Source organism: Acomys minous (assembly GCF_964271855.1).
Source record: "Acomys minous genome assembly, chromosome: 3".
Taxonomy (NCBI): Eukaryota; Metazoa; Chordata; class Mammalia; order Rodentia; family Muridae; genus Acomys; species Acomys minous.
In genome coordinates this window covers 96,822,636-96,830,283 of record NC_140485.1, presented here as the reverse complement: position 1 = coordinate 96,830,283, position 7,648 = coordinate 96,822,636, and the positions used below count along the sequence as shown (strand labels likewise).

Here is a 7,648-nt window from a genome sequence, read left to right as displayed (position 1 = left end):
TGGACTCACTTTGTACACCATGCTGATCTTGAACTCACAGTGGTTGTCCTGACTCTGCCTCCCGAGTGCTGGGATTAAAGGCGAGCACCACCAGCCACCATGCCAGGCTTGGCCAATGCTCTTGAGTCATCATTTCAATGCTGCTGAGTCATCCATCGCTCTTGTCCCACTTACTCATCTTTTGGCATCAGACATTGCTCTACCAAGTGTAGCGCATGCACAGCACTGCACCACTCAGACATAGCATTCCCACAATGCCCACAGTGGAGAGAGGTCGGGAGAGGACTGGTACCAGCTGCCCCTGGATTGTCCCTACAGAGGCAGAGAGCTGGAAATGTGGACATCGCCACTCAGCACATTCTTTTGTTTGTTTGTTTGTTTTTTGTTTTGTTTTTTGAGATAGGGTTTCTCTGTGTAGCCTTGGCTGTCCTGGACTCGCTTTGTAGACCAGGCTGGCCTCGAACTCATAGCGATCCGCCTGCCTCTGCCTCCGAGTGCTGGGATTAAAGGCGAGTGCCACCACCGCCCGGCGCTCAGCACATTCTTACAGACACTACAGAGATGGACTCTAGCAAAAGTTTGGAGCTCCCACTCTCTTTTATAATCACTCTGGTTCCCCTTAAATGCCCTCCTCCCACACACATGTATTTTGTGATAGTTGGTGAGTCACGTAAGAGAGAAAGAATTAGAACTCTATGCCTGAAAACTAAGAGCCGCACTGACCTTGCTGGGGAGAGGAAGGCTATGTGGGATAATGCTCTCAGCGTGGACCTGAGCACTGTGCGGGCCTGAGGAAGCGTGTTGCTGCTTGCTAGTTGTGTGGGCAGCGCAGGCGGTGCGTTTCTCTGTAAAATGGGATGCTAGGGCTGTGTGCCCGGGTTATCGAGACCATACAAAGTAGGCAGAGCATGCAGCTACGACGCAGTGCTGCTCAGATCCTTAGGACCTGGCAGGTTGTAAGTGTCTGTAGTGGCTTAAATAAGAAATGATTTTTGCTGGGGGTGTGGTGGCGCACGCCTTTAATCCCAGCACTCGGGAGGCAGAGGCAGGTGGATCTCTGCGAGCTGGAGGCCAGCCTGGTCTACAGACTGAGTGCAGAAGAGCCAAGGCTACACAGTGAAACCCTGTCTCGAAAACCAGAAAGAAAGAAAGAAAGAAAGAAAGAAAGAAAGAAAGAAAGAAAGAAAAGAAAGGTTTTCTCATTGTGTTTTTATGGGGTTTGTGTGTGTGAGAGAGACAGAGAGAGAGAGAGAGAGAGAGAGAGAGAGAGAGAGAGAGAGAGAGAGAGAGAGAGAGATATTCTTGTGTTTTGTTTTTAATTCTGGTTTGGTGATTCTTTGCCCACTTGTTCCCTTTTTATCATTTTTTTATGTATATGGATGTTTTCCCTGCATGTGTGTCTGTGAACACTATATGCATGCAGTGCCCAAGAAGGCCAGAAGAGGGTGTCAGATCCTCGGGAACTAGAGTTAAAGCCAGTTGTGAGCTGCCATGTGGATGCTGCGAATTGAACCCTGGGTCCTCTACAAGAGCAACCAGTGCTTTTAGCCCTAAGCCATCTCTCCATCCCATCTCTATTTGTTTTCTAAAGAGAGAAAGGAAGAAAGGGTGTGAAGTTGGGAGGAGTTGTGGGAGGGGAAATATGATCAAAATATATTGTATAAATTTTTTTTCAATAAAAACTATATTTAGGAAAAAAGAATATTGCTGGGTGTGGTGGCACAGCTATTTAATCCTAGCACTTGGGAGGCAGAGGCAGGTGGATCTCTATGAGTTCAAGGACAGCCTATTCTAAAAAGCCAGTCCAGGACAGCCAGGGCTACATAGAGAAACCCTGTCTTTAAAAAAAAAAAAGAAGAAGAAGAAGAAGAAGCCGGGTGTGGTGGCGCACGCCTTTAATCCCAGCACTCGGGTGGCAGAGGCAGGCGGATTGCTGTGTGTTCAAGGCCAGCCTGGTCTACAAAGCGAGTCCAGGACAGCTAAAGCTACATAGAGAGACCCTGTCTCAAAAAAAGAAAGAAAAAGAAAAAGAAAGGGCTAGGCAGTGGTGGCACACGCCTTTAATCCCAGCACTTGGGAGGCAGAGGCAGGTGGATCTCTATAAGTTCAAGGCCAGCCTGGTCTATAGAGCAAATTCCAGGAGAGCCAGAGCTGTTACACAGAGAAACCCTGTCTCGAGAAACCATTTTTAAAAAGAAAGAAAGAAAGAGAGAGAGAGAGAGAGAGAGAGAGAGAGAGAGAGAGAGAGAGGAGAGAAGAAAGAAGAATATTGAAAGGTGAGATCTAGTAGAAGGTGATCGGCACATGGAAGGATCACAATTGGGCATGTTCTTGCGATTTTTGGAAGAAAGAATGAGCTTCCACGTGAGCTGGGGCACGGGAGCTCAGTACTTGCTTGGCCTATAGCTTGTCTTGCTATGTGACTTCTACAGTCTGCTGTTCTTGCCGGCTATGTGATGCCGTGATTCATGCTGTGGCATAGACAGAAGTCCTTCATCGGAGACTTGTCATCAAAGTTTATGCAGCCTTGGGCTGTCAGTCTTCAACACTGTGGGTTATATAATTCAATTTTCTTTCTTTCTTTCTTTCTTTCTTTCTTTTTTTTTTTTTTTTTTTTTTTGGTTTTTTGAGACAGGGTCTCTCTGTGTAGCCTTGGCTGTCCTGGACCCGCTTTGTAGACCAGTCTGGCCTCACAGCGATCCACCTGCCTCTGCCTCCCGAGTGCTGGGATTATAGGCATGAGCCACCACGCCTGGCTTCAATTTTCTTTTATTTAAAAAGGGGGGGGGGATGTAAGAGAGTAAGAAGTGTTGGACCCTAGGAGTCCACTCGGGTAGTCGGGGGTCGTCGTGAGAAACCACTCGAGGACCACAGTATTAATGCAAAAGCACAAGGTTTATTGTTGACAGGGGTCAGGGGGCCTCAGCACTCACTCGGGAGGGAGGGAGGCACACCCAGAGTCACTGTTACAGACTTTTTTAAAGGCTAAAACCGCAAAGGTTAAGAGGGGCTGCGTGCCCTATGTTGGCTCTGGTGGTCGCTAGGGGTGATTGTCTAAATGTTATTGGCTATTGCAGGGAGGGGTGTTGGGGAGTTTCCAGATGGTAATTGTTTACCTTAGTTGAAATTGTTTATCTCAGTTGGCCACCTTGATCTCAGAAACTGAAGCTGAGCTGGCCTTCAATTCTTTTTGGGTCATTTTCCCAAGCTTGCCTGGGTCATATTCCCAGGCTGGCTGAGAGAGAAAGCCTTACAGAAGGAAGGAAAGAAAGAGGCACTCCATGGTCTCTGGCATTTCAACATTTAGCCCCCAGCTAGTGGCACTGTTTGGGGAGGGTCAGTGGGGGGGGGAACGCGTGTCTCTGGGTGCAGCTTTGAGAGTGAAGCCTGCATTGTTTCCTTTACCTACTTTCAATCTGTTCTCTCCCTCTCTCTCTCTGTCTCTCTCACTCTCTCTCTCTGTCTCTCTGTGTCTCTCTCCCTCTCCCTGTCTCTGTATCTCTGTCTTTCTCTCTCTCTGTCTGTCTCTCCCTCTCTCTGTCTCTCTGTCTCTCTGTCTGTCTATCTCTGTCTTTGTCTCTCTCTCCCTCTATCTCTGTCTCTGTCTCTCTCTGTCTGTCTCTCTGTCTCTGTTTCTCTGTGTCTGTCTGTCTGTCCGTCTCTCTCTCTCTCTCTCTCTCTCTCTCTCTCTCTCTCTCACACACACACACACACACACACACACACTCTCACTCTCTCTCTCTCTCTCTCTCTCTCCAGGCATATGGTAAAGGATGTGCCCTCCCAGCTCCATCTTTCTCCAGCCACCGTGCTTACTGCCCACTGCACGCCTCCCCTTCATGACAAACTCTTTTCCCTCTGGAATTGTAAGCCCGAACAAACTCTTCTATAAGTTGTTGTGGCCTGACGGTACTCAATAATCAGTATCCCAGAAAATGAGAAAGGAGACTTGACGGTGGGTGTGAGGAGACACAGGAGGTAACGGAATGGGTGTGGATGGGTTACGTCCTGGCCCTCATCCTCTGACTGTGGTCCCATACACTCCACGTGAATCGGAACCCACATGGTCATATGGCATCTTGTATCCACGCTAGTCTCAAGTGAGCAAAGAAACACGGCTACCACTGGAAGAGCTCCTCTCTCACCTCCCTGTCACCTTGGGCAAATTGTCACCAGTTGCTGGTGTTCATTGACAGCAGCCATGGAGGCCGTGACCCTGGGAGACCACAGCGTGTTTGTTTGTTATTACTGCACTGCCTCTCAAGGCCCTTGTAGTTCACTCATGCGCTTCAGCTGCACTGAGGGCACAGACACCTCAGCAGGGCCGAGTGGAATGCAGTGTGGCCCAGAACCAGCTGGCTTTCCACAGTCGTCACACACAGTGCAGACATTAATAGAATGCTGGGGGTGGGGTGGGGTGTGGAAGGTCAGAAACCCTGCTCCTCATTCTACTACAAACCTGGCGTAGAAAATAATGGAAATGCCAAACAGGACAGGCATCTTTTTTTTTTTTTTTTTTGAGACAGGGTCTCTCTGTGTAGCCTTGGCTGCCCTAGACTCGCTTTGTAGACCAGGCTGGCCTCGAACTCACAGCGATCCGCCTGCCTCTGCCTCCCAAGTGCTGGGATTAAAGGCGTGCGCCACCACTGCCCGGCCCAGGACAGGCATCTTGAGTGAACAGACAGAGTTGGGATTGAAGATAGAGGAGAGAGTAACTGAGTTCACCTGAAGGGTCTGGATTGCCCCATGAAGAAAGTGGCTGCTGCATAGGTGTGGAGGCGTGAATGGAAATGCCTCCCCCCCCCCCCATGGGCTCATATAGATGGCATTATTTGAAAGGATTAGGGCCAATGGCTTTGTGTGTCACTGGAGGTGGGCTTTGAGGTGTCAGATTGCTCAAGCCAGACCCGACTTCCCTATCTCTCTTCCTGCCAATCCAATCCAGATAGAGACCCCTCAGCAACCTCTGCCTGCCTGCCGCCTTGCTTCCCACTGTGATGACGACTAACTAACCTCGGAAACTGTAAACCCCATCCCAATTAAATGCTTTCCTTTACAAGAGTTGCCTCAGCCATGGTGTCTCTTCACAGCAACAGAAAACACTAAGACAATGGAAAATGGAAAGAGAGTGTGGACCACGGGGTGGGGGAGGGGTTGGGGAGAGAGGGTGGGGGGATGGGGGGACAGGTGGAAGGGGGGGGAGTGGAAGGGTAGGAATGAATTCTCACCAAGTAGCCCAAGCAAGTTTTAAAGAGCCCCCTGCCTCTGCCTCCAGAGTGCTGAGATTACAGGCACCCTCCCCAAGGCCCAGTTTAGCTACTAAAAGAAAAAAAACCGGCATTAGTTGAAAAGGAACAGGGTCACAGCAGGACTTGTTTTAACACAGGATGGCAAGCATTCAAGTAAGCGAAGGGAGCACGGAGCAAGCGGAGGGAGCAAGCCGCCACAGGGAGCTGCGAGCAGGTAGGCTGGCTTTGTGATGGAAGAGAGATGAGGTTGTGTGCGTGTTATTCCGATCCTTGACGCTTCATCACTCAGTTTTCTCAGTGAAGGGAGGAATCCGTTCCTGAGCCTAAGGAGGGTGGGTCCACAAAGCTCGGGTAAAGCTTAAAGCTTCGCCAGGCTCTCCTCCGATTTGCGCCTGCTGCGGGAACAGGTTTTGTTGTGGTCTTCTGTCCTCCTGGAGTGTGGTTTCCTTTAGCAAATGACAGGAGCAGCAAGCGACAGAAGTCGGTGTGTCCGCATGGAGGGAAAGAAAGTGCAGACAAAGCAACTGGAAGTCAGAGAACGGGAGGTAAAGATAAGTTCAAAATAAGTTCAGCCACTGTGCTGTCAAGGTTGATAGGAAAAGCCAGCCATGTGTGAAATGACCCTCCACCCCTACCCCACAGCCTCCTGTTTTGAATGCTTGGGTCCCAGCTCATGGTAGGGTTTAGGGAGGTGATCTAAACTGGCTGGAGAAAGTGGATCACTGAAGGCTAGGTGCTGGAGGGTAAACTAACCCCCATTCTGGGTTGTGATTCTCTCTGCATCTTGGTCCGGCTACCGGTACAGGAGGGATTCTGCAATGCGCTTCAACAGCCTCTGAGGAGGTCTGCCTCCCTTCCATGAAGGACGCAGCTGTGAGCCAAGGACTTTGAATTGCTTCTCTCAAGTGTCTCTTTAAAGCAATAGGAAAGGTGACTAATACAGTCAATGAGGGTGGCGTGTCCCCAAGAGGGGAAGAAGGTGTGGGGATGAGACTGCGATTAGTAACTTGTCTTGCTGATTTGACGAAAATATCGGATGAAAACTATTTAAGGAAGAAGGGTTTTGATTTCCAGAGGAGGAGAAAGAGGAGGAAGAGGGAGAGAGAGAGAGAGAGAGAGAGAGAGAGAGAGATGGAGCACACATGTCCAAATGTGGATACCAGTCCTTTCTTTCTTTTCTTTTCTTTCTTTCTTTCTTTCTTTCTTTCTTTCTTTCTTTCTTTCTTTCTTTTTGTCATCAAGGACCACATTTGATCCACAGGCTGACTCTTTACTGGTAGACTTTTTTTTTTTAAAGCAAACCAGTTGAGGGCTATAATTTAAAGAATATAACAACAACAACAAATGTAATTGTCCTTTTAGTTTTACACGTCTACATGTCAATGCAATCCTCACAATGCAGATTTTCAGGCACCGTCAACCAGAGACGACGTAGTTCCGATGTGATCCTTGCAGGGCTCCTTTCTCCCATCACGTAGAACATGAAATGCTTCCAGAATGAAAGCACCTGTTTACAGCACTGAAATAGCAAACTACTTCAAGCAAACTTTTATTTCTTTCCCGTGGAGCCAAAACCTTCTGAGCCCCTTTCAGTGTCATCCAGTGCTTGAACTTCTTCTAAGTCTGGATTAAAAAAAAATCTGTTCACAAATGAGCTGCGCGATCACCTTTTTTTTTTTAACTTCAAACTTCTCTTTTCCAAAATGAAACAGCACAACACCAACGTTTCCTCTATAATCTTCATCTATGACACCAGCTCCCACATCTATAAAGTGCTTTACCGCCAAGCCGGACCGTGGGGCTACTCTTCCGTAGCAGCCAGAAGGAACAGCTGTCTGGATGTCTGTCTTCACAACGGCTCTTTCCATGGGTGAATCGTATAATCACAGGCACTGTACAGGTCGTAGCCTGCGGCACGCGCGGATCCGCAAGTGGGCACCGTGGCGTGCTCCGAGAGCCGCGCGAAGCGCGTAGTGAGGCGCCATCCTCCGCCCAGCCCTCTTGCTCACAGAGCAGCGTCTTCCGTCTTCCGAGCAGAGCATGGCAGCAAAAGGGAGGAAGGCGGAATGCTGGGAGCACAGGAGCTGGTAAGCCGAAAAAAACCTGACTTTTTTTTTTTAATGTGTATCAGTGCTCTAGCTGCATGTACACCTGCAGGCCAGAAAAAGGGGGCATCAGATTTCAGCATAGATGGTTGTGAGCCACCATGTGGTTGCTGGGAATTGAACTCAGGAGCTCTGGAAGAGCAGGCAGTGCTCTTAACCACTGAGCCATCTCTCCCAACCCCTGGTCCTTGCTTTCTACCTTGTTTGAGATAGGATCTGTACGGCTGGAGAGATGGCTCAGCCATTAAAGGGTAGGCTCACAACCAAAGAGATGTGTGTGTGTGTGTGTGTGTG

The 7,648-nt window shown here is 49.1% G+C and overlaps 1 pseudogene across 1 annotated transcript; it reads right to left on the bottom strand.

Moving 5' to 3' along the window:
* Positions 1-6,567: 6,567 nt before the first annotated feature.
* On the bottom strand, positions 6,568-7,291 carry LOC311593867 (deoxyuridine 5'-triphosphate nucleotidohydrolase-like; annotated as a pseudogene). The gene has a single exon. The product of its transcript is annotated as a deoxyuridine 5'-triphosphate nucleotidohydrolase-like (transcript).
* Positions 7,292-7,648: the final 357 nt, after the last annotated feature.